The sequence below is a fragment of the Eleginops maclovinus genome, chromosome 22, assembly GCF_036324505.1.
Source record: "Eleginops maclovinus isolate JMC-PN-2008 ecotype Puerto Natales chromosome 22, JC_Emac_rtc_rv5, whole genome shotgun sequence".
NCBI classification, from domain to species: Eukaryota; Metazoa; Chordata; class Actinopteri; order Perciformes; family Eleginopidae; genus Eleginops; species Eleginops maclovinus.
This window is the reverse complement of record NC_086370.1, coordinates 20392296-20419061: the sequence shown is the minus strand read 5'-3', so window position 1 is coordinate 20419061 and position 26766 is coordinate 20392296. Positions and strand designations below refer to the sequence as shown.

At 39.6% G+C, this 26766-nt stretch overlaps 1 pseudogene; it reads left to right on the top strand.

Moving 5' to 3' along the window:
- Window positions 1-433: 433 nt before the first annotated feature.
- LOC134859246 (contactin-associated protein-like 4) overlaps window positions 434-26766 on the top strand; it is a 50589-nt pseudogene continuing 24256 nt past the window's right edge.

Here is a 26766-nt window from a genome sequence, read left to right as displayed (position 1 = left end):
TTAAAGAGGACATATTATGAGTTCATATTGTGTTTTGTGTCTCTCCTGGGACATGTCTCCATGCTTTAATGTTCAGAAAGCTCTTACTGCCTGTGCTGCAGCACCTCATCTCACCCTCTGTCTGAAACCAGAGCCCAGTCTGCTCTGAGACTAATGGGACCTGAATGCTCTACTTTTTTTGTTTGAGTGGAGCGGTGTATCCTGCTGTGAGTTTTCTGCTGACGCATTTTGTCAGAGCAAAGGGTCTTCAAGTCCTTCCAAAAATTAAAGTATCTTTACAATAACTGGAGTTGTGACCACAGTGGAAGCTCTCCCCCCCTCTCTCGCTCTCTCTCTCTTCTCTCTCTCTCTCTCTCTCTCTCCCTGTGTCTCTCTCCTCCACTCCCTTCTCTCCCCTCACTCTGCAGAGTGCAGCCGAACACAGGGTAGCCTCCCTTGCTTTTGCTGTCATTGCTGTGGAGCCAGGCAGATGTTGTTCAGCGCTGCAAACACAGAAGCAGGGATCTGGAAAGTGTGAGGAGTGGAATAAATAGCAGCATCCTTTCCTCTTCATCATGGATCTCTGGAGTAAAAAAGTCTGGGGAATTATTACGCAGGTCACCCTGATAGTCTTCAGCTTGTACGGGGAAACAGAAGGAGGTGAGTACAGTCATTTTAAATCAGATGTGTGGTTGTGGATCAGTTTTCATTCATCTGAAATGTCTGAACATGTATCGTTCCTTTATGAGTTATCACTATCAAAAAAGTATCTATCTACATTTCTCTCTCTTGTAAAAAAGTTTTTAGTCGTGCATGTCGTTAATCAACTAAAGAAGCAAAGTCTTTTTGACAGGCGTCAGATTTTGGAGATCTTTAACATGCACAGCAATATCTTCTCATTGATTTTCCTTTTCATACATTTTATGCATGCACCGCTGTTCAGTGGCACAGTGGGGGTTGTGTGCAGGAGGTGAATGAGACACACTTTCCTCTCACTCAGCACATTGCCCCTGAGCAAGGCACTCAACCCTCACCTGCTGCAGAAGTGTTCCTGCATGATTGTGAATATATGTTTTTATTTGAGTATCCTTAATTTAGTTCTTCTCAGAGGCTGATGTAAAGGTTAAACATGCATTCAGTGTTCATAAAGAAAAGCAAACACCAGTATGAGGAGAGTTGGCTCACCTGGCTCTGCTTTACTGGTGCAAAAGCACAGTTTTGGCTGAGACGGTGATATTTTAAGATATTTTGTCAGCGATCTTTAGCCTTAATCTCATTTATTTCCTGGTGGAGTGTTTCATTAGCACTCTAAAAACCTGTTTGTTTTCAATACAGTTAAAACAAAAAGAGGATTTTCTCTCCTTTTTCTGAGTTTAATGATGACACTGACATAACAGTTACAATTCTGCAAACAGAAAGTCCAATAAAGTGTGTGTGAGAAGCTAAATGCCAACAGGCCTGAGCAAATTGTGTTTATTAAAAATTAGAGGAAATAAAATGTGTTAGGATGAACTATTATCCCTAATAGACTAATCCCTAATGGCATTATGCATGTTAGAGGAATGGATATCATGCCATGGGAGTTACAAATATAACAGAATCAATCCAACATAAATTGGCCTGCTGCTTTATGTGTTTTATTTTGCCTATATTTTTATTATTATTATTATTATTATTATTATTATTATTATTATTTTTCATTTGTATTTTCTTTTAAACTCTCTTTTTATTTTGTATATAAAGATTTTATTGATTTTATTTTATTTTTTTATTTTTCATCACAATACTGTGTTTTTTTGGTATATTTTCTTTTAAATGGAGGTCTTGGTCTTTCAACTTCTGACTTGAGAATGAAAAACTGAACACAGAAACCATAAAAAGAAAATGCTGCTGTCTCTCTTAAATCAATAAGCTCTGCTTTAAACCATCTTCTGCCCTCTTCGAGAGCAAACATAGAGTACATCATCCAATTTATAATCTCTGATGGCCAGACCTCTCTTCACACTTTATTTGACTTTGTGCTCGTGTTCATCCACCGCCACAGGCAAGGTCTGACTCAAGCTATTTGTCAGAGTGAACAAAGGAGGTAAAACCGTCATGAGAGGGCGGATGTGATGGCTCCTGCAGTCGGGCACGGTGACCCAGCTCTGCGCTGAAGCAGTAGAGGACTTCGGCAGGGGGAGGCCGTGGGTAGAAAGACAACTCTGACACAATGTTTGAGCCCTCGAGAGGCTGACGAGTCTCTCATGAGCAGAACTGTGTCCTTTATGAAGAAGCAAAGGGTCCAACAGAAAGGCATAAAGATGCTCATTGATTGCTAGCAACAAATATCTCTGGGATATACAGTCAGGGTAGATTCAGTACACGTTGGAAGGATGTTCACCTCACAATCAACACCCAATCTACTGCCAAAACAGCAAGTATTTTGTGGAGACTGGAGATGTTGTCCCATAGCATACATGCAAAGACATTCACAGCTTTTGTAAGACATGGCGCTGGACTCTGTTGAAATGTAATGAAGAACATTTACTAAAGTTGTCTGGAGCTGCTGATGTGCAACTGTGCACACGTTTTCCCAGCTGCCTGAAGAGCCTCCAATCCAACCCAAGACCTTTGCTTTTTTGACCATGACACTGTTTGTTAAGTAACTCGATAAATCCGATGTGAGGAATGCAGGTTATTTTAGAGCTTTGTAAAGAGATGAGTTGTACAAACTGTCATGTGACTCAACACGACTTGTGATGTTACTGCAGTGCCACCTATCATCGAAATGTACAGGCGCCGCCCTAGATTCATTGCCACATGTCATGTACCGGGAGCACCCTGACATTTCAAAAGGTGGGAAAATTGTGTTTCAAACCAAAGCTCAACACCTGTCAAAACCCATGATTGATGTTGACCAGCAACACTCACTGCAAGACAGAAACTCTACCTTTTTTATTAAATGCTTCTCATTCGATGCAGACTCTGGGAGAGAGAGCTAAGAGGCTAATTGGCTGTGAATGGAGATGTCTGTAACCTTTCACTGCGGGTGTGAAAGAGAGAGAGTTACTGTACGTCATTTATACGAACCTGTTCCTTCAGACGTTGCCTAGCAATCCATTTCCGGAGAGAATGCTATCGTTCAGAAATCCTTTCTCTTTGTTTGTTATTGGCAACTCCTGTTCTCAGGTGCTCAGATCATCACTGTTGTGTTGTATTTGTTTCTATTCACTCATTATCAATATCTGTTTTCATAATTCCAGTAAGACATATCATACGTTTTGAAGATGTTTATCCTGCTAGACCAAATTGACTTGAAATGAAATAACAGCGAATTGCTTTTCATTTGATTGTTTTTTACAGCGTGTAATTTCTTGATACACCAAAGCTGTACACCAGAGTGCCTTCAGGTTCACTCTGCCAGTATAGCAAAGCTCAGTTTAAAGTTAAGTGATGGGATTTCTTTTAAAGGAAATGAGATGCTGCATACAAAAACGAATGAACCTGAACATGAGCAAAATGTCCTGCTTAAAATTGGAAGGTTTCGCCCTCTTTTATCACAGGCTTTTTGAACCTGCTCTTAAAAGGTCTTAAAATTTCCCTGACCCAGACAAACTGTGTGCACCTAGTTAAGTGAGGCTGAACACACACTTATCTCTTGCAATTATCCACACAATGCTCCCTGAAATGCATAAGCAACAGGGAGAAACACTCCTCCCTGACATTCAGAGAGTGCTTCTGAGTGCAGCCCTCCCGTGTCTGATGGAAAAAAATTCCCACTCAACTTTAGACGCTAAAACAGAGTGCAGGACACTTTTCATTCTCTCTGTTTCTTCAGAGTTCTTGCACAAGTCCTCTGTGGGACTTCAGTCAGTGGAATGTGTTCTTGTGTCAGATAACGCCACTGGGAACCTGTGCACATGTGTGTCCTCGAGGGTGTGTATTTTAGTGTGTGTGTGTCCTGAGATAAGGAGCTAATAGCCTTGTGTGAACATCACGAGAGGCGTGTAAGGGAATACGAAGCGGCACCACAGTAGTGTGTGTTTGTGTAGCTATAAATGTGGTTATTTAGTCTGTGTGCGCAGATAAGGAGTGACTCACAGTCGCCGGTCTCCAAGAAGAGAGGAGCTCACGTTAAAACTAATGTGTCAGTCCAGAGAGAGGAGGGAGAGGAGGTGTTGTCATCGCTCATGTCACTTTGCAGAAGCGTCTTGGATTTGAGAACTTCAGGCTGGTGATGGATGCTGAGCTGTAGACGCTGGTGTGTTTGGTTATTCAGCCCTGAGCTAAGTGATAGGTATTTCTGTCATTTTGATGCTCAGTCTAACAGAGTGTTGTGCTGTCACTTGCTGAGAAGTTTTACCAAAAAGGACACATATTGTATTCTATGAACGGGAGTTGGATGACTAGTGTTCCTTTAACACATAAACAAAATGAGTCATTGGACAAAAGCACTTGTTAAAAGGGCCCAATCATGCTTTATGGCTACATCATAGCAGCGTACGTCGGGGTACACCTGAGGCTGTCAGGCAGGAATCTAGATGTATTAACCCAGCGATAAGAAGTTAAGTGATGAAACTGAAGCCTGCAGGTTATAAATCTTAGTTTGGGACCTATTGATGTTTGCTGGAGGCCAGCCCCTGTGGTGCTCTGGCTCCCTAAACATCATCACTCTTCGAAGGGTCCTGTCATCATCATGTTTTCAAACTGTGCTCGGGTTATGGTTCTCTGACTCTCTGCATCCCTGGGGGTCCTGGTTTAGACAGAATACAAGCAAAACTGGCTGTAGGTGCAGGTGCAGGTGTTAGTGGAGCATTAGCAGGTTCAGCTTTATCTTAAAAACGTCTCTTTGTTGAATTATTCTTGAGTAATGTACGGGAACCCCTTCAATCTGTAGGAAGGTTCATCTGATATTTTACCCGTTGATAACGGATGCAAAGTAAAACAATTTCAATTATTTAAGTAATAGAGTAAACATCATAACTTAGAATGTCTCTTTTGTTGACAAAGCTTAATATAAGAAAAGCTGGAGAAGGAAGGTCTCTCTCTCTGGACTGAGCAGCCCTCAGGGGACTTTGCTTCAAGGACTTTTGCTCTTTGTTTGCTTTTGTTTCTTTTCGAGAATGAAAAACTTGCTAGTTCAGTTTTCGTTGCTTTGTTTCTTAGTTTAGTTCATGCATTTGCCTTTTAGTTTAGGGTGGAAGTAGTGAATAGGGCTGGTCCAAGATTCCTCTCTCTTTTTTGGCTGATCTTCCAGACTTGAATAGGTAGTTTTATTATAATCAGTAGCTCAGGATTGGTGTTTAAATAAGTTGAGCCACAAAGGTTTTACTTTGTCTTGTGGCTGTAACAGGAAAGGGAGAAGAGAGTTGACACTCTGTGATGAAGATTAAAGAAGTAGATGATGGAGACGATTATGATGATAAAGATGAATGAAAAGAAGATGATGTTAATGAAGAAAGATTACAGTCATGAAGGGTATAATGATAATGATGATAGAAATAAAATAAGATGATGATAAAGAAGATTATCTTGTGATGCGACCAAGAACCAGATGAATGCCTTGCTCGTGAACATGTATAAGTGATTATTTGCTTGCTGTACCCTCGTGGTACTGCCTTGAATCACTGACATTTCTAACCAGGGGCTTAACCCTTATAAAACGACTTGACGTCTCATATATTGCCTTATATATTTCTGCTTTAAAATAACCCTTGGGATAATTGAACCAAACATCTACTGGAGCTGCCACCCTAGTCCTTCAGAGTGTTATCTGCTATCTGATCCTTTCCTACACTCCTCGCTGCCATGAGAGATAATTAGATCAGATGCTGTGTCTTAATTAATTTGCGTGCAAGAAGTGTTATTGGTATTGGTAGGCGGCGGCTGACATTGAACACCGCAGGACGCAGCTGAGTCGAAGGCAAACTTTAAGATGCCACAGAGATATCGTATCGCAAGCAGTTTAATGAGCAAGTTAATGAAATGGAAGATGTAGCACTGAAAGAAGAGAGCACACCTGCAGTTCTTCCAGAGTTACGGAACAAATCTTCCTCTTCACTTCAGTTTTAAGCCACCTCGGGTTAGTGTTAGTTATAACAGCCACCATGCAGCTACTGTAGGTGTCAGGGTTTGGCAGGATGTTGGACCCAAAAGCAGTAAAAAGAGGATGACAGGTATATTACAGAAAGAGAGCTTTTATTCAACAAAAGCTGATATCCAAAAGCTGCTTATCACAAAACAGGGGAAAAACTGAACATGTACAGAGCAGGGATTGCATGAGGAACAAGAGCAGGAACGTTGACAAGAACACGGGTAATCAGGAACAAAGACAACAGACCGACAAAGAAAAACTGAACAGACAGATATATAGAGACAGGACTAATTACATTAACATGACGCAGATGGAGAGGTCTGGTAAAGGCACAGGGATTCAATAATCCGAGCGAACACATAAGGATGTGTGGTGTATTAAATCTGTTCATATACAGCTAGTTACTCTCTGAGGTCATAGAGAGTGCAGAGAGTGATGTGGTACAACAGGATGTTGTATAACAAACCTCTGGAATATGTCAGAAGGCCTCCATGGATGAGGCCTTCTATCTCACCTTATTTGGGTACGCGCAAGACACGGTGTACGAACGTATAGATCACCTTATTTGGGTACACATTCTTATAGAACATCGCATTTTGTCACACACCCACATTTCTCCTATAAATTGTATGCACAAAGAGATTTCTGGGGGACTTCCACAATTGGCTCTGGGAACCCTGTATCGCCCGTGTTGGTGTATGATACTATGCTTTTGTAATAAACCTTATTATATACAAGCTGGTGTCTCCGGAGACTTCTTCATCATCTTCACAAACATCGCAACAAGACATACTTCAGATGTTAATGAGAGAGGCCCTGAAATAGAGCCTTGAGGAACTCCACTCTTCATATTTGTCCGCTCAAATGTGTCATCATCTACGGACACAAGTTAATCCCTGTCCTTAATGTAGGTTAAAACAGTTTAGTACTGTACATTAATGAGGATAACTTCTTATCATGATAAATAGATACTCACTTTTGGTCATTAAAGCATGTAAACAAGTCACAGAAGAGGCACAAAATATGAACCTGAAAATGAGCATAATAACCTCTTTAAAATCTCTGGGTGTAAATCAGAGGCAGCAGGATGACGCTTAGGAGTGTCATTGTTTTAGCAGACCTCTTCTGACATGTGTTTGTGTTGCGACACTGAACACCTGCCAAGAAACGCTGATGAGGAGCTTATACAAACTGTTCCACCTGTGAAATACGGCTTCAGGAATCAATAGAGTAAAACAGTAGAGGGAGATCATCAGTGCACTCGTATTCAACAGGTGATTATATTTTAACGTTTCCTCGGGGCAGAGCCGGTATGACTGCAGCACAAATGATGGCAGTGAAATGAAGAAGCCATGTGTCTGTGACCTGATCCACACACACACACACACACACACACACACACACACACACACACACACACACACACACTGTCTTAGATGTTGATGTTTAATTTAGGCTACTGCAGTGTTGGTGACGGCTAAACGAGTGCACATGGTGAGCATTGAATAAAGACCGACTGGCCTCAACAACATGGGTAAACAGGTCAAATCCATTCTGTACAGAAGTTATTTTGCAGTTTTTAAAAAATGTTTTTGCCTCTGGTTTCCTGCAGGTTTGTTTTTCATCTGGTGGTGAATATAGTTGTATCTCTTCTGATTTGGTTAAATGGAAGAGCCTGATGACGTTTTTGCACATGTGATAGGCCAATTTCTGTGACAAAAGAGTCATGTCCTTGTTCATGTCATTAAATACAAGCAGCCAGCAATTTTGAAGAAGTATGCTGTTTGATTCAGTGTTCAAATGAGTGTAACGCTTTTTTAAATTATGAATATGGACTAACATTAAGCTCTTCCTCTAATACACTAAGAATTGTGTGGTGATTTGCCCCCCTTTTATCCATGCATCACTCCCCTGGAAAAGCCTTCAAATGCGTCGTTCGAGGGGATAGAGTCAGTAGTGTTTTCCAAGCCAGTTCAGCAATTACCGTCTAATTTTCCATTCATGATTCAGATTCTGAAACCTTTCCAACTCTGCATCTGTGGGGGTTTCAGTTTTCTGTCTTTGTAGATGGGATGAGACCTGTCGAACTCAGAGTAAAAAAGGATTTGAGGAAGGGTTGTGCTCTGTTGTTTTCCAAGATTTGCTGTTAAATCTTGTGGTATCTTGGAATCTTAATTTTGAAACTCTATGATCCGGGAAGTGGGGCTTCGTGGACAGGTATAGTGTATGGTGTCTAGTTAATGTTGTTTTATCATGAATATTACGATTATATTTTGAACTTTGTGTTGCATTTTCTGCATGAAAGTGGATTTAGGTATAATCTTTGGTAAAAGTTTAGATGGTTGTGCTTGCAAAAAGTTCATAATTGTATTTTTTGACTCTCCTGGGACATGTCTCCGTGCTTTAATGTTCAAAAAGCTCTTTATTTTTCTCATACTGCCGTGCTGCAGCACCTCTTTTCACCCTCTGTCTGAAACCAGAGCCCAGTCTGCTCTGATTGGTTAGCTGGTCGGCTCTGTTGTGATTGGTCTACCGCTTAGAGATGTCCCGTCCCCTTTTTCACATACAAGGTGTTGGAGCGCCAGCCAATAGAAGCACAAGTGTTACATAGCGATGTCATTATGTTCAGGAAGTAAATAAAGGAGTCTAATGGAGGCGTTTCAGGCATATATATCAAACAACAGGAAAGGAAAACCCCAAAAAGCATAATAGGGCCCCTTTAAATTGTAGTGCTGCTCCAATAGAGGAGAAGTTTTGTTGTGATGAAGGGAGCACAGTTGACATGCTGCCACAAACTTCATGAATCCATAAAATAGTCAGGACGTTGAACCAGACTTGTCTTGTGATTCCTAAGGTGCTACTTGTGTTTTCTATGCCCTTGTCCCAAATTAGTTGTTGGTGAGCCAGTGAGCACACTTGCTGTAGGACATGCATCAGTGAACACAAGAACAACCTCAACAGGAAAGACAACTGCTGTTTCTGACAATTTCCTGCATGGACACTTTCACCACCTTCAAATCCTCCGATACATATACAGAGGGTCAAGCCCTCCCAGCAGGTGAGCGGACAACAAACACTTTCTGTTCAGAGCAGACACCCAGGGGACTTAATCTGTGTCGAAAAAAATGAAAGGAACCTCATCAGGAACTTGAGTTTGTTTTGTTTCATGTGAGGAACTTTTGCATGTATTTTTTATGTGATTGGTACCAGGGGAAGGGACAGTTTTAAGATTTGCACGTCAGATTATGAATATATATTTTTTAAATGGTTTTATGTTGTCAATGCAGTTTGGACAGTTTACCTTTTTTTCCGTTTGGCAAGGAAGGAGCACCCACAGATTGTCTATGCAATTCAATAAAATGCTCTTGCAATAGATACTGTTTCATACATGTCAACATAACATCACTTAAATATTAGAAGATTCGCAAAATACCTTTTATGTTGTGCTTCTGCAATGGATTACACTCTGCGGTGAGTGATCCTGTGACTTGTCCACACACTCTTCTGTATATATATATATTTTTCACACATATATTGACTGACTTTTTCTGGATGGAAAAGCTCATAGCAGTGTATGATTTCTCCTTTATGGCTGTCATGAAGCTGGAAGCATTGTTTTGCAGCCTGCAGGCAGAGGATGTGCAGATCCCCACTGCTCAGTATCTGCTTGACAGACAGGATCTTTGCTCGGTCCAGCAAGGCATGCAGGGAGGCAGCCAGACAGGTCAGAGCAGAAAACACACAAGATCGGTCTGATGAAGTGCAGCTCCACAATTCACACTGAAGTCAAATCATTTTCAAAAAGTCAGTGAGATTGCTGCAGAAAACTTTCAAATCCTGTTCATCAATTCTTGATTAAATAATTGGTTTCACATTACATAGTCAAGTCCCTCTGCTAACCTTCTATAGTATTTGAAAAGGAAAATTGAACAGAAAATGTACACGTTTTACTGGGATTGCAAAGTTTTTTTAGAAGTGAGATGAAAAATGTCATGGCAGTGCTTACATTACATAGCTGTCCGGGGGTAAATTACAGACCCTAATACATTTAAGATGGCTTCTGATTACTTATATTTCTACAGAAGGTAACTGAAATACTTAGGAATCCTTAATTTAGTTTTTGTTTTCCTAAGCAAAACTGCTGAGTGCTTTTCTAAAAGGGTCTTTCATGCACTCAGAATGTCACTTTATATAAAAATCGTAATGTAACTATACATTGCATGCTCCTTTTACCCTTATATAATATTTCAGAGGAAATGAGTGCATCTGTGGCAGAGAAAAAGTATGCATTTCATGACAGTATAATATTCAGATTTCAAACCAGAAAAAGTCTATAATTCACATTATTAAAGCAAATGCACAAATTTAATTGGAAGCAACGTCCTTGACTCTGCTTCTAAAGACAAACTATGGATTGAGGTGGTGCAGGTTTGTAAAAAGATAATTTGTTTTGAGGATTATGGTTCATGTTTGAGGGCAAAATCCAGCCTTGGTATGATTACTGTGCTCAGAGAGGCATGGCTTAATGATAACTGTATTGTAAGAGATGCACACTGAGCAGCACTGAACTGTGAATGTCTAGGACCCATATGTTTGTGAAGTGAAAGCATTATGCTCATCAACTTGATTTAATCCCAGCTATTGTTGATATTTCAGGAACATGGTGAAGTGGATGCTATGGACGTAGGGATGGATGGATGAAAGGATGCTGGTGAAGCGATAAATAATGATGAGACACATGACATGGGTGTGCAGGGTACTGAGAGTCCTGGGAGCTTTATAGTGCTCTCAAACTCCCAGAGCTTTCATTGTGAGAGCTGACAGAATGAGGAAAACTGATGATTCACAATACATTCTGTTCAAGCCAAGGGGCTGTGGAGCTAACACTCTTAACAGCCATAATATCCAGTCCTCTGTGTCCATGTCTGTGTCAAAAGTACTAGACAGGTGTGCCTGAAAATACCTTCAATCAGAGAATAAACCCACCAAAAGTGCAGTGAGTTTCACAATGGTCATTTCATGTATTTTTGGGAGATCAGGTTGAAATGGTTTCTGTTGGATTCTTTTTCTTTTCGGAACTTCAATATTACAACTTTCTCAAAATACCTTTTATGTGTTGCTTCTGCAGTGGATTAGCATGTGCTGAGAATACCTCAAATAAGAGAATAACCTCACTAAAAGTGCAGTGAGTTTCATAAAGAACTGAGTGGTTTCTGTTCGAGTCTGTTTTGCGTTTTTAAAGATAAACAGGAGAGGTGAGTAGAGCTAAATGAGCTAGGCTAAGCTAAGCTAGCAGTTGATGAGCTACTGAGACATTGCCTGTGTAACAAACATACTAATATATATTCAGTGTTATTACTTGTTTTTCTGCTTAGCTATCTTATCTTAGTTGCTACGAATAGCGATGTTATGAGAGCTATATTCAGTTCAGTTAATGCTAGTTTAAAGGGAGTTCAGAGCTAATGCTAACGCTAAACTAGCTAGCAGAAAAGCAGATTTACACACATTTTAGTTGATTGTAGGTGAATTGTTTTATATTCGACAGCTTTGCAATCTTTATAAACAATTATATAACAATATGATATATTTTAGCTCTAATCTAGTGGGATATAAAGCAAATTTTGTCAACTGTTTTAAAAGGGTTGTGTTAGAAATAATCAATATATTAGAGCGGAACTTTAAAAGATAATTCACTGTTTCTGGACGGATCATATTTGTCCATTTCCGGTAGTATTACAGGATGTTGTTTTTAGCCTCAGATAGCATAAAGCTAATATTGTTTTGTATATATGAGTAGAGGGAGAAGGACCAGTGGAGTTGCATACTAAACACACCGCCTCTACCTCTCACTCATTGATGCTGCAATGATACAGTTGCCTGTTTAATAACTGATAAACCTCCTAAGAATTGCATAATAGACTATCGTAGATGACAGCTCCAGGACTTCGCTAACAAGATGGCGACGGTGACGTCATAAGAGGACCCGCCCCGACGACGTCAGCCTATAGAGGAGGATCCAGCCCCCCGCTACCAACCAATGAGAGCACGACAGCGGGGCGCGTCTGATTTTGAAGTTGTTTATTGTATGGTCGGAAAGGGGTGGTTCTATAAAACATGTAAGGATTGTGAAATCGAGCTCTCTTTTGTTCCGGACCGCCAGACAGTAACTACTGATGAGCTCCGCTCAGTCAGTGGCCTGTGGACGCGTGTCCCGGGCTATTGAGCCACAGCTGTGAAGCTTTTGTAAGGCCTACTACTGCATCCTTTTATTAAACACTCCTTTTATAACTTTTAAGGGAGTTTTGCTTTCTTTATTTTAAACCGTCTCCTGGGCTTCAAATAAACGAACATTTCTTACAGTTGATAAAATGAATGCAAATTTGGTTTCGGAAACAATCCAGAATGAAAAATAGATTATGAGGAGATGAACATGGGGAGTTGTTTTGTGCTCTGAGTGCAGATTTGTTATATTTACTGATCTGATGAGATCCCTGTAATATAAAGCAGTTGATAGTTTTGCACTGAAACTGCAGGAAGACATTGCTGCTTTAAGGAAAGACAGCTCATATTCTTTCTGTGTGTATAAGGCTGTGAAATGAAGAGTGCCTCACTTTATTAGACTCTGATCGATACTGCGGTGATCAGTTTGACATTTTAAGTGTTTCAGTGTGTGACTTGACTGCTGATTGAGGTGCAGATTGATGGCTTTCAGTTGAAAATGCACCATGTTATTACGCTTACATTTCTTCCGAGAATAAATACTCAGTGTGCAGAGTCTCTTTGTTTTATCCTGTGAATACAATAATAGCATTTCAATCCAGTCTCCATATACTGCAGTCATCTCTAATGTGACATTTGAAGCATTTCCATGGAGCTTTCTGCTTATTGCTTTCTAAAAATTGTGGATAAAAGAAGACATACTAAGTGTGTACTTTAAAGATGGCTGAAAGGAAGAAATAACTGCCCTAGTTAAACCACTAAATGAATTGAGTTTGTCCAGCTCTCCTTAAAGGCATTAGGAATAAATAATGTATAAAAAGAGAGAGTCATATCTTGTATTTTAACTTGCAGAGGATTTACTTCACTATATCCACTGCACAGTGTTAACAGAAGAGGTTTGTGCTCGAGATTTTTCTCCCCTTGCTGATGTGTCAGAGGATTTTGTGCTTCCCTGGTTTCTGTCGACTCAGATAAAGAAAATTAGTTTCTGATTTTGGGAGGCAGCGGTATTTCATATCTAGAACATGAAATCCTATAATTCCTCTACTTTTGTAGTCGTCTCCTCTGAGTCTGTTAGCCACTGGCAAGAAGTCCTCAAAGTTTTAAATGATTTCCGGCTCAATAATGTATTACTGGTACAGTGAGAAAGATATGATTTCTATTCTTGATAATTGTTTGCTGCTGCTACACTTCTAGTATTAATTAAAGAGGCCCTATTGGGGTTTTCCCTTTTCCTATTCATAGTGTGTTCTATAGGTTTGTGTGCGTGTAAATGGTCTGCAAAAGCTAAAATCCAAAAGTTCCCTCCAGAGGAAGTTTCTCCCACATCGTACGTGATAGGCTAAGGGGCGAGACCTCTCTAAGTGGTTGACCAATCACAACAGAGCAAGCAAGCTAACCAATCAGAGCAGTATGGGCTCTGGTTTCAGAATGTAGGACAGGCAGTATGAGAAAAATAAAGAGCTTTTTGAACATCAAAGCATGGAGACATGTCCCAGTTCATGTTAGGTTTGCGATGCACAATGATTTAACATATACCCCTGAGTTATTGTAACAGAATTTTCGAGCAACGTGCCAACAACTCGCAACCGTAAACAAAAGCAGGATAAAATCAAAGTCCCATGAAAGGGAGACCAAAGTCAAACTATCTCTGTAAGTTCCCTCTATGGGCAGGAATCCAATATCAAAGCAGCGAGGCCAGGTCTGATTAAATCTTGACTAAACAAAGTAAAGACAGCTCAAGATCTTTCATTAATACAATCTCCCCAAGAGATATATCTCTGCTCTCAGAGATATTTTACTCTCAGCGAATGAGGAAACATCCATTAACAGATGAAGGCTCCTGCGGGCCACTTTTAAACGTATTTTAATGAATAACATTACATATAAATGCTCATAATATTCATAAATATTCATAGTAAAACTGAACGTTTTTGTGTCAGTGAAACAGGGTAACTGTGTTACAAAGTCTATAGCCATCAATGTGTGTATTGTATGCTAAGCCACCTGAGAGGCCAGTTTGTCTAATTAATGCTCTGTCAGTCAAAAAGCAGGTTGCACAAGGCTGATATAAGGCCTAACATAAGGGGATAAAGTTCAATAAATCTCAGACTTTTGAAAGATGTTCTTACTGTGAAAAGACTGAAAGGACTTCAACCATCAGTGGTGTGTTTCCTACGAGTTCTGTAGTGATTATAAACCTTATGATTCCTCTGATGTGTTTCACAGAAGTATGTCACAGTCCACTGGTGTCCAATTTGCTGCCATCGTCCTTCCGGAGCTCCTCACAGTTGTCGGGCAGCCACGGGCCAGGGTTTGCTAAACTGAACCGTAGAGAAGGTGAGTGACAGTGACTTCCATCATTTTTGCTGACCCTACGTTTTTCTGTTTGTTTAATCCGAGTGGTGTGCAAGTTACTCTGGTGTGAAACTCCAGACTGTTTGACTATTTTTTTGATTGCATCTGTCTGGCGCTGAAGTCAGACCTAAATCTAGAAGGTGAAATTTACTTGTGTGGTGTGGCCAGAAGCAGTAATGGACAGGAAATAGCAATAGCGGGATTGTAAACATAATCAGCAAAAGCTAGCACTGCTAGCAGGTTGCATTCCAGGCTACTTCTCTGCTTTGTTTGTTATTTTTCCAAGCAAGAATGTATAATCAAACAAAATGTCCTGAAGGAGACATACTGTATTCATTTTCTTGATGTCTTAGTGAGCGTTTCATTGCTGCTAGGTTAGCTTTTAGCACATGCTAATCCAACTGAAAATCTTGGATCCTGGGTTGTTATTCATTATGTTTGTTGTAAAGACCAAAGTGTAGATTATTTTTTCCTCAGTTTCTAAACTTAGTGATGGTATTTTCAGCCTTACCTTAATAGATGCATTTCATTAGTGCAGTATGAGGTTGTAAGTATAAAACACCGATAGCCCACTGTGTTTAAAGATATTATACTAAAATGAAGGTTTATTAAGGTGAAGTAAGGATTTTCATGATATCTGACCCATCATCAAGGGACTACATATTGCTGCTATTCAGGAACAAGCATCCCCTCAGGCTCGTACCGCAGTGTGATCTTTCATTTATTCCTTCTCTCCCTCAGCTTTACTCCCAAGTATACGCATTTAACATTTAGCAGTTTAGCATCAATAAATGATCGCTGCAATCTTGTCCTCTTTTCTCCTCATTTTTTTAATGTATTAATGTATTTCAACCCACTGAGTTTTCACCAGTTGTGTAGAAAAAATAAGTAGTGAAAGGAAGCTCCAGTCTGTTTCAGTTTGTTTCTGATGCGTTGCAACAGCACTACTCGGCCCATAATTTACCACCCTGCAGGACACACAACATCAAAGACACACACAGACAGACACCTGATGGGGTGTATAATGGAATAGCAGATCAAGCCAAAAACCAAAGTGTATCTGGCCTTTTCTGCTTAGTTTTCAGGTTATGGTGTTGCAGGTGTAAATAAAACACTTTGCAAAAGGTTATTTGTTTGCAGAAAGGCAATTTTATGTTTTGATAAAGGGGCTCTGAGAAAACATATCTATACTTTGCACACTGCTGCAGGATAGTACGCTGAACGGAGACAAGAATCAGACGGAAAAGTTATGATTATGACAAAGGTCTTTGTCTTCAATACAATAAACAATATGAATGATTTTCTCCCCCTGGAAGGCTGCAGGAATCCCACTCTGCAGGCTCGGCTGTCTCCTGGGTGTGTGTGATGGCAGAAGCTGTGATCAAACACACATGCTGAGTTCCCTCACTTCAGTTGCCTGCTCTGGCTGTTTACCAATTCCAGTTCAATCTCCACTGAAGAGGAAGTGAAGGAAAATCAGATGCTTCTAAGTGGCATAACAGAACTTAGTTGCATCTGCACGAAGCAAAAAAAGAGATGCAGAAATAATGAAACATGCAATCTCCTCCTTAGCTCCTTGTCAATTATTTCTTGCTAACAATAACAGCTCTGTTTGCTTATTGATTACTTGCCTGAGATTTGAATTGAGTTAATCTGATCAATAAATCTAATGAGCAGCTTTAAAAGCAACAGCACACATTAACCAAACAAATTTACGTAAAAATGAAAACTGCTTTACTTCCAGATTCCCCTCTTTTTAAATCATTGAATAAATGAACAACACCCAGTGGTTATTCTCCTCCAGCTGCTGCTCCTCATCCTCTGCAGAGTTAATTTACCAGCAAAATGAGCAGAGACTCTTCGAGGAGCTTTTTCTGCTTCCTGCAAACACTTCTGCAGTCTTGGTGCTTTATTTACTTTTGAATTAACCCAGTAGAGGAGAGCTACATGATCAATTATTACTCATTTGATGCTTATATTTTCTAATTTGGTGCATATATTCCCTTTATAAAACATTAGTTTAGGCAATTTGTTTGCAGTTTTGTTTACAGCATGACTCAGGTAAAATCTAAATAAAAAACAAACTGATCTCGCCCAGGGACACTTAGAGGAAATTGACTTAAAGCACCAGGATTTTCTACAAAAACCTATTGCCATTAGAGTAGTTGATATAATCACATACAAATCTCCATTGTGGCTTAAAATTGCATTAATTAAAATTGCAGCTTTTTCTCAAGCACTGCCAGATGTTATTTAATAAATCGCCAAGCATTATCAAAATTAATAAATATAATGATTCCGTGAGAAATGCACGCTAAATTAGTGACATTAGGGACATACTGTATATTAGATGAGAATAAACAGGTAAAGCACTGAAGGTAAAACCTCATTTCCTTTTGTTCCGATGTAAATTGGAAATCTAAATAGTTGATGATTAACATCTGTATGCAAATGAATATTTTATAAGCACTCACTGTAAACGTGTATATAATATGGTAGACTTTTACACAGGACATCCAGCTCCATAGTTCTCAGACTGACAGACTGTCAGAATAAGAGACAGTCTATCAGAATAAGAGACAGCCTGTCAGAATAAGAGTGCATTATTGATGTCCAAAGGGACTTTTCTTTAGCTTGTGGTGAAGCTGTCAGCACTGTTTTGCAGAATGAGTTTGTTCAGCCTCTCCTGCACCTGCTGTTATCTCCAAGATATCTCAACTCTTCAAAATGTGCAGAGGGTATTTCAACATTTTTTATTCTGGGCATACATATACAGTAATCTCTACCAACGCAGGCGTAAGTCATCCAACCAAAGTTACAGTAACTGCCTCAGGACGGGAAAGTATTTCTCTAATGATCATGAGATGTTGGCTCCCAAAAACTTGACTGTGTGAAAATAAACCATCAAAAACTCTGGTCTGACTTGTCTAATGTAATTCTGAGGGGAGGTGTGGGAGTTCTTATGAGGAGAGACAAAGGCCAAAGCTAGCACAAAATGATTTCTATTCCATTTTCCTCAAAGGCTTTTTTCTTTACAACCTCTCACTCCACTGATACAGACTGGCTCAACTAGCAGAAAGCCCAGACTCAAATCCTTTGTTTTTTCAACAGAACTTTGTTACAGACATCAATATATTTCTATCATCTATGGGGGAGTTGGGACAAAGGGACGGCACAGATACGGTCCATGGTTGTCTTTACTAATTACAGACTTGTCTTCAAAGTCACCCAGAAGAAAGCTTTTTCAAAAATAGGGAAAAGATTTGACTGAATCAAAAACACAGCCTCTCTAAAATCAGTGTCAAGTCTTTCCAAGTGGTTGTTCACTTTCAGCCAGAAGTACTTCTATATTTGTGAGGGCCATTTCTGGAGAAGTGGTTTACAATTAGTGTCCCCCGAAGTCATGGTTGAAGTAACGGACAGCCAATTGTCAAAGAGGCTAGGTTAAGGGTAATTGAAAATGCTAATTATCCTCAGGGAATGGAATGGAATATGAGTACAATTGCAGGCACATATTGAAATCTGTATATTTTGTGTAATGTAAGCAACATTTGGTCCAACTCAGACACACACACCCATACAGTTTTGAATAATTGAATGTCTTCTTCGTATGGTCTTCTGCCCTCAGACTCAGAATATATTTAGCTCTGCCATAAACTAAACCCTTCAATATTGTATGTTGAGCAGAAGTGACTCATCTGCAGCTTACATTATGCACAGAACAATCCTTGAGACACAGATTAAACTAATTGTACTGTCCCAAATAAATATGTATTTAATATTCCTGCACCCTCAGCTAAACGTGTATGTAATCAGTTTTTCTTCTGTCTGTTTTCTCTGCAAACTCTTGATATTTCTTTGCATGATGTCTTTGCATGTGTCTCTCCTGCAGGAGCTGGAGGGTGGTCTCCTCTGAGCTCGGACAGTTATCAGTGGCTGCAGGTGGACCTCGGGGAGCGGACACACATCACAGCTGTTTCCACGCAGGGTCGCTACGGCAGCTCTGATTGGCTGACGGCCTACCTGCTGATGTTCAGTGACACGGGACACAACTGGAGACAGTACCGGCAGGAGGACAGTATTGGGGTGAGTGCTTTAAATAAATCTGTGCTGTGTGGAAAATCCAACACAAAGGAGTCAAAACAGACAGACATTTTGACATGTATGAAAGCACAGGTATTCCTAATGGCTCTGTTTTAGTCGAGTGTGGCAGACAGCCAACACGCACAACACAGGTACCCTCAAATTCAGTCATCCTTTGATGTATTTAAAAACCACACCTGTGTTTGTCAAAACAATAATGTTGACACGAATAATTTTGCATATAATTTGCTGATAATTGATGTTTTTCTAGGATGTTCATCATGCTCTGTGTGCTTACCAATGCAATTTGTATCCTTGGAATAAAAATGTTTGCAAGGTTGAAATTCAACAAGTGTCTAGGACCTATACAGATTTATGTAATTAATAAAAGTCAATATTGCCACATTGATAATTGTCCAACTGAACAGAAGGCAGACAAGAACCAATGGAAAAACATCCTGCCGAAACCTGTAGGAAATAAAGCTGCAAAAAGACTAAGTATATGAGTTAATATTTCCCACTACTGTAACCGAAGGTCTGTGTTTGTTTTACTTACTTTAGCTATCAACTTTATACAGTGACTACCCGTCATAACTCTGATGATGATGACACTGATGTACTTCTAAATAAAAATCCAACTGTGACAAAATGGTAAAAACGTCTAGTCTAAAGCATGAGTATTTGAACCAATACTGTTATATTGCAAATAATGAAAAGGATAGCTCTGACTCAGGAGGTAGGGGAGGTTGTCCAATGATTATAGGGTGGGAAGTTTGATCCCTGGCTTTTGTGGGGCTAAACTAAACCCAAAATAGCTCCTGAAGGTTAGACATTATAGTGTGAGTGTGTGTGTGAATGAGAAGCAAGCTCTGATGTCCATTTTCAGAGGCAGTCCCTTTTACAATTCCTTATTAACCCTGTGAACTATAAAAAAGATGATGGACATAACACACACTGGAACAGAAAAACTGACCGGAAAATACAACCTGTATCTCAAGGAAAACCTTCTCCAAAATCTGAAGGAATAAGCAACTCATCTACTCGTAAAATGTCTCTTAAAATGTTCTTTATCACTCTCATGTTAACCACGTTACACTGTAGTAGGTAGAGGCAGTCTTTAAAGCTTTACAAACCTTAAAGCTCGTACTATACACGTATACCCCCCCCCCTTTTGTAGTGATGCTGCGACAAACTGCTTCAAGTTAAAGTTGATGAGCCTCTCGCAGTGAGGGTAAAACTAATGTCAGTCTAACACTTCTTCACAGGGAGAAAAGAAAAGACTTCTCGCGGCTTAAAAGCTTGTTGATTTCCCACTCAGCATAAATCAGGATAAATCCACAGCATGTCTCCAAAGCCCCTCCAAAGCTCTGCATATTAGTCAGCCTGGTTTATTGTGGCTTTCGGGGGAACAGAGATGCTTCATCAGTCACAATTCCTCCAGGACCTCGCTTTCCTTTAAGCTAAGAGGCCGAGACTCTTTGAGGCTGAGTAATTCCCTTTCTCTCTTCATCCTCTCTTCTCTTCACATCCACTGCAAAGGTGTAAGAGCAGATGGTGTGGGAATACAGCCTCACCTAATCAGAGAGTGAAGCATCCGAAGGTGTTAATGGAGGTAAAGGTAGTGGAGGTTCATTATATACGTCCCTGTAGCTCAGGTGCAGAGAATATTTTCTTCTTATTAGGATGCTTATTAAAATAAATGATGTGAGCAAAAGTGAGAAAGGCTATAAACAGGCAGCAGGTGAAAATTAAAAGGGCAGTAGACAGTGAAGGTGTGGAGGGTGACATAATGCAAGTGCTGCTTGTTCACCTTGTCAGACAGTCATTAAAATGTGTTTTTATTAGTGATTTTTAAACCTTTTCTACACATTTTGAACAGTTTTGTTTAACAACACTGCCCTTTCGATCATTTCCCGCTGGATTTACACAATCACAGCTTATTGAACTTGGTTTAATAATCTTTTTCACTTCGTCTTTAAGGGTTTAAATGTAAATTCAACTGAGCTACGTCAGCCAAAGTTATCAAGTAGAAACGTATCCGTCACAGATACTCCGCTCAGTCTGTTTTCGATTATTATTTCTCTTTTAAAAGAGTCAAATCTTTATTAAAATGACAAATGTACATTGTACAGCTGCCTCTGTTAAAGCCACACACACAGCTTTTACATTGTTATTTTCTTTTGGTACTACATAATGATGAGTTATGTCAAGTTTTGCAGTGAAAACCATTTTAGAGGCAAAAGATACGCATAAAAAACAAGACTCATGGATTAAATGAATAACAAAAGGCAAAACAGAGTATATAGGATCCCTTTAATGTTCCTAATAACTAGGATGACACACCAAAAACACACATGGCATGCAGGACATTAATCCATATTACATATAATCCTACTAGAGATCATTTTGTCCCATTTAATGTTGTGTTGTGCAACAGATGGCTCTTTCCTTTAACCCATTTCCTTAGAGCTTTGTGTGTGAGATTCTCTCCCTTCTTTATTTGCTCTCTGACTCTCCCTCACACCTTCACCCTCTGTTACTCCCCTCTTCTTCCTCTGTAATCAAACTCCCTTTGGAGGATTTTCTATCTCCGCTCAGGTCAGATTTCTAAAGCCGGCGTCTAAATGAGCTCTCACCGGCTTTTCTCAGCAGGAAACAGTCATTTGTGGAGGTGAGGTTTCCAGTGAAGCACTGACTCACTCTATGGTTCAGATGAGGAGCGTTTACACCCATTAGTCAGCATTTCAACGTACAGTTTTGCAAATATGCAGATGCACTTGATAAGTTCACATTATCTATACAACAATAGGGCTCCATCCACCTGAGAAATCAAATCTTGTATGCTAACTTTCTGCCAAATTGAAAATCAGATTGACAGAAAATGTATCAAATATATTCTCTTAGTTTGTCTCCATTAGGTCTGGGAGTCAGACATTTATATATTAAGGGTTATTTAAAGGACATCATTGTTTATGAAGCCACCCTGCAGCCACTTTACCTTTTACCTTAGTGCTCTAATGCTGCTGATTTTTTGTAGGTTGAGTTTGCAGTATTTGCATTTAAATTGAAGTGATCAGAGGCAGGAAACAGACTTGAGTTTTTAGGGGAAACACTGAAGAGAGAAGGAAATCAACAAATAAACGATCATTTAGGAGGAGAAAAACAGCCAAAAAGAAAGAATCACAAACACTATTAGTTGTTTGTTATTAAGAAAGAAGAAGAAGAACTGCCCATAAAGAAGACAGAAATTGTTCATAGTATATTAAAGGCTTAACATTAAATCCAACTGTAAGGTGAAAAGGTTCAAACTAAAGACTGTATTTATGCTTTAACCAATCCCAGAATAGTGCTGTTATCACGGGTCAATAAATGTTATTCCCCATGGATGAAGTGTTTACCAAAGCATCTAAAACACATGCATCTCCAACTAGTGCTTCACAAATCTCATTTTCTACCTGATTGAGAATCCATTCAGCAGGAACGGGGCTCTATATCTGCACAATATTCCCTTCATTAGGAGGAAAATCACTTCTCACTGAAGCCTGGGGGTGGGGGGACATGAAAGAACGTGTTCACTTATTTAGTCCTAAGCTTTACATGGAATTCCACTGTTATCTTTGTGGTCAAAAGACGGACAGATGCGTGCATAGAAAGAATGATAAATAGCTAACATGCTGCTGTTCTTTTTTCAGGCTTTTCCAGGAAACAGTAACGCAGACAGTGTGGTGCAACATAAGCTCCAGCACCCGGTAATCGGCCGCTACGTCCGCCTGATCCCACTGGACTGGAACCCCAACGGACGCATCGGACTAAGACTGGAGACCTATGGATGTCCCTACAGTCAGTCTGGGTTTTTGTTTCAAATCCTGCACTAAAATCCCAGACCTGAACTGAGCGGACACCTTTTATATCATATATTTGAACATCTCTACAAATTCTAGCCACTTCTAAGCATTTAGCAAAGACATAACCTGCTCATATTTGTATTTTTTTGCCTCTCCTGTGACATGTCTCCATGCTTTAATGTTCAAAAAGCTCTTTATTTTTCTCATACTGCCTGTGCTGCAGCACCTCTTTTAACCCTCTGTCTGAAACCAGAGCCCAGTCTGCCGGCTCTGTTGTGATTGGTCAGCGGCTTAGATGCATGGGAAGCTGTTGTACATCAGCACACCCATTTTTATTAATGGATTCAGATTTTCTAATCTAACCAACTACTTAAGCAATTTATCAGATGGCCCCTTCTTTTAATCTTAATTTTAGATTTGCGGTTTGCAATTTTGGGTTTTTATCTGTTTTTCAAAAAACCTGCAAGTCAAATTTGAGGTTTTAAAGTGAAAAAGCAAAGGAATGGAGGAAACCTACGTGGGAAATATAGGATGTGCAATTAAAAATGAGAAAGACAAAAACAGAGGGAGTTTTGTAAGAGACGTGAGGGCAAAGAGGACACAACAGCTGCTGCTCCGACAGGCTCTGGGCCTCTTCATATGTCTGCTGTTTGCCAGAGAAAAACTTCATTACAGGAACACGGGCAGAAGTAATTTTTCTGTAAGAAGTCAAGCCGGTGTGAAAAGTTAATCAGTTCTTCTTGGCCCCTATAAAACTGGATTTCCACACACTTGTCATGCAAATCCATCATTGCAGTTATACCAAAAATAAATCCTGTTCAACTCTGTGGACAAAAGCAGAGTACAATGAGAAAACTGCCAAAGTAAATAACGACATTTGTAAGCCAGACAACATTTATTGAAAAGATATTTGAATAAAGGCACATGAGGGACTAGAAAGTGTGTTGAAGTGGGTTTAAATTGGTTGAATTTGAGGATAATAGCAACACTTTGTTGTTGAATTGAGACGTTAAAGAGGAAGAGAACATTTTTCTAGGTTTGACTTTTGAATGGTTTCAGTATTGTCTCCATCATCACTGTCAGCCGGTAAAAGCTCAAAATGCACTCGTTGCAGAGATTGCATTTGGATTGACATTAATAATACGATGCTTTCGACACTGTAGGTAAGTGTCTGTAATCTGCTTTTCATATCCAGACATCAACTACACTATTAGCTTCTCTGTGAAATATCTGCATTTCATTCAGGGCTCAATCTCTCACTTCCTTATAGAAACACCGGCATTGAGATCATGAATACAAAAGGTTAAAAGCTGTAATCTTGAGTACACCCACACTGGCGAACCGGATTGTAGAAGTTGACATGTTTTTAAAACTTTTAAAATGAGTTTAAAAGTTTATTTTCTGACCTAACTTTGAGGGAAAAGTTAAAGGAATGATCCACGAGTAAGAGTCGTCCCGCAGCCAAAAAACTAAAACGAACAAGTGATTATAATTATATTATATGTGCAAGTGCAAATCTGAAGTACATACAGTGCTTATGTAAACATTTCCCACAGTCCCAATTCTCAAATCAGTTGTATTCTTCATTCCATGTTCAGTATGCTTGATAAATATGCTGAAATAATGTGTTTCTGTCGTTTTTCAGACTCTGACGTGGTGAGCTTTGACGGCCGTAGCAGTCTCCTCTACAGGCTGATCCCCAGGCCGAGGCAGGTGACCAGAGAAAGCATCTCTCTGATCTTTAAGACTCTCAGTAACTCGGGGACTCTGCTGCACGCTGAGGGACAGAGCGAGCACAGCCTCATTCTGCAGCTGCAGAAAGGAACACTCCTCCTGATGCTCCGGAAAGGTACGACCATGAAATCCTCTTACTATCAATGTCATTATGCCTCAAAGTCATTATGAGATACAGGTTCTGTGTTGCCCGCTGGTTTCTGATTGGTGCTGTTATATTTCAGCTGCGATGCGATACTGTTTAAAGGCTTTCCAGATGATGCAAACATCCATGGTAACTTTATATAGGAAGCTATAACACCTACAGACTGTTATCAATGATTTATCGTCAGCTGAGATGGAAGGCATCATGCAACCCATCCACTTATTTACTGCTCGTGATGAATTGTACAACAAGTATCATCGTATTGCATCGTATCGTATAGCGGCGTATCACATTTCGCATTAAATAACATTGCATTTAGCTGATGCTTTTATCCAAAGTGCCGGGCAAAAGGATTTCCTTCGCCTTTGCTTAGGATTTGTTCATTAGTAGGGTGATCCACTGATTCAACACATGCACTACTTATTACTCTGTTAAACTTGTCACAAGAAATACTAAAATGTCCAAATATCAGCTTAAGGACTGGAAAATATTAGGAACTGAGCAAAAAAAATGCAAAGAAATGTTTGCAAAATTACGAGAAACATGATATTTTACAAAAATGAACAGGCAAAGAGAAGAAAGGACAAACATTTTTTATTAAAAGTAGAACTAGAAATGTGTTTCTCCCATCCTAAAAATACTCAAACTCATGACAGGCACAGTACAGAAGACCAGGAGCAGTTTTCTCGATTAAGTGATTTACTCCATGGCACTTAGTGTAATACCAGGCCTCTCTTATTTCACGCCGTTGTTCACCCCTTTAAATCTTAGAGTAATCACCTACAGTAATGTGCATCTTTATCTACTTCAAATCCTCATCAGTGTGTTTACCCCAAACAGAAACTTGAAAAAGATGCTTAGTCACTTTTTGCATCGTACTGTCTAAACTGTTTAATTAATACAACAGCTTTCCAAAAGAGTGCATTTCCCTCTTTACTCTACCTTTGCCATGCTGGTTTTTAGATCTCTAGATCCCTGGCTCATTACTCATCGCAGTTGTTTTTCTGTCACTTGAATATTTAGTGAGAGTAAATACACCAGAGATCACTTACCACTGGCTGAGCTTTAGCACGAATGAGGAAGGTTTCCGACAGGAAGACAAGCTGAAACGTGGTGTTTTTATCTATAAGTAAGTACAACCTATCTGGGTATAAATGATGTACACCGAGTCCTTTCACTGCAGCTTGCTGACATTGCATGAATTTCAAGATGCAACACTAATTGCTTGAATGGGGAATATGTTTGCACGTTGACACAACTCACTGTATGTGTCTGCAGAGTTCATTCATGTGGTGAACTTTTGACCTGCAGGAAAAGGCTCAACTGTTTCCCAGAGGAGCCGACTGGAGCAGCTTGTGTGGCTCAGTTTCACGTAGAAGCTGTTGAAATCGAGAATATTGATTCGTGGTGGTATTACAGCAGCTTGAGCTGGAGGCTCAGTTGCATTTGGATGAGAATACATCATGTAATCATGGACTGAAGGCAGTGAAGGGTCAGAAATAAGTCAAAGGCGGTGGTGTGGTCCTGCAGCTCTGTGGTCCTGCAGCTCTGTGGTCCTGCAGCTGGTCTGCAGCAGACAGTATGAGACAGATTAATACATTATTGAACATTAAAGCGCGTTTCATAGGAGGGGCACAACAAATAAATATGAGTGATCTTAGTTTCTCAAAATTATCACTTTTTTCCTAAAAGATTTTTCAGAAATTTCTGGATTTTTTTCTAAATGTCGACTTTTACACCTTCGATTATTTTTTCACTTTTTCCTAAAAATTCTGTTTTTTTTTCTTCATATTTCTGACTTTCTTTTCTAAAATTAGACTTTAAAATTGCCAGTATGTTCACATTATTCTAACTGCTTCATGTGGCCCTAATCATCTCCTTTTAATTCACACTAAATTCACACTTAATTATGTCTCCAAATTTTGCTTCCTTCTATTTTCTATTCAACTATTTCTTCAAAATTGTCAAAAGTGACTTTTTTTTCATTTCTGGACTTTTTCCTAAATAGTCTGACCTTTCTGAACCTGGAAGTGAGCATTATATTTCCTCTTTAGAACTTTTCTCTGAAGGTGTTTCTATGTTGCTTCTAAAGATTGTGTCTTGTGATTTTTGGGGACACCACCATCATGGAAATAAAATGGCAAAAATGAAAAGAGCGATTATGGTCTCTGCTTCTTTTCTAACAGCAGAGACCGTTCTCCGAAATGTGACAACCCAATACAATGACAGAAAGTCCTCTTTACTATGGTTTTCATGCATTCATGCAGACTCAGCAGAACAGCAGTGGAATATCAATGCAGAAGTGGCTTTTTCTCAGGATTCCTTTT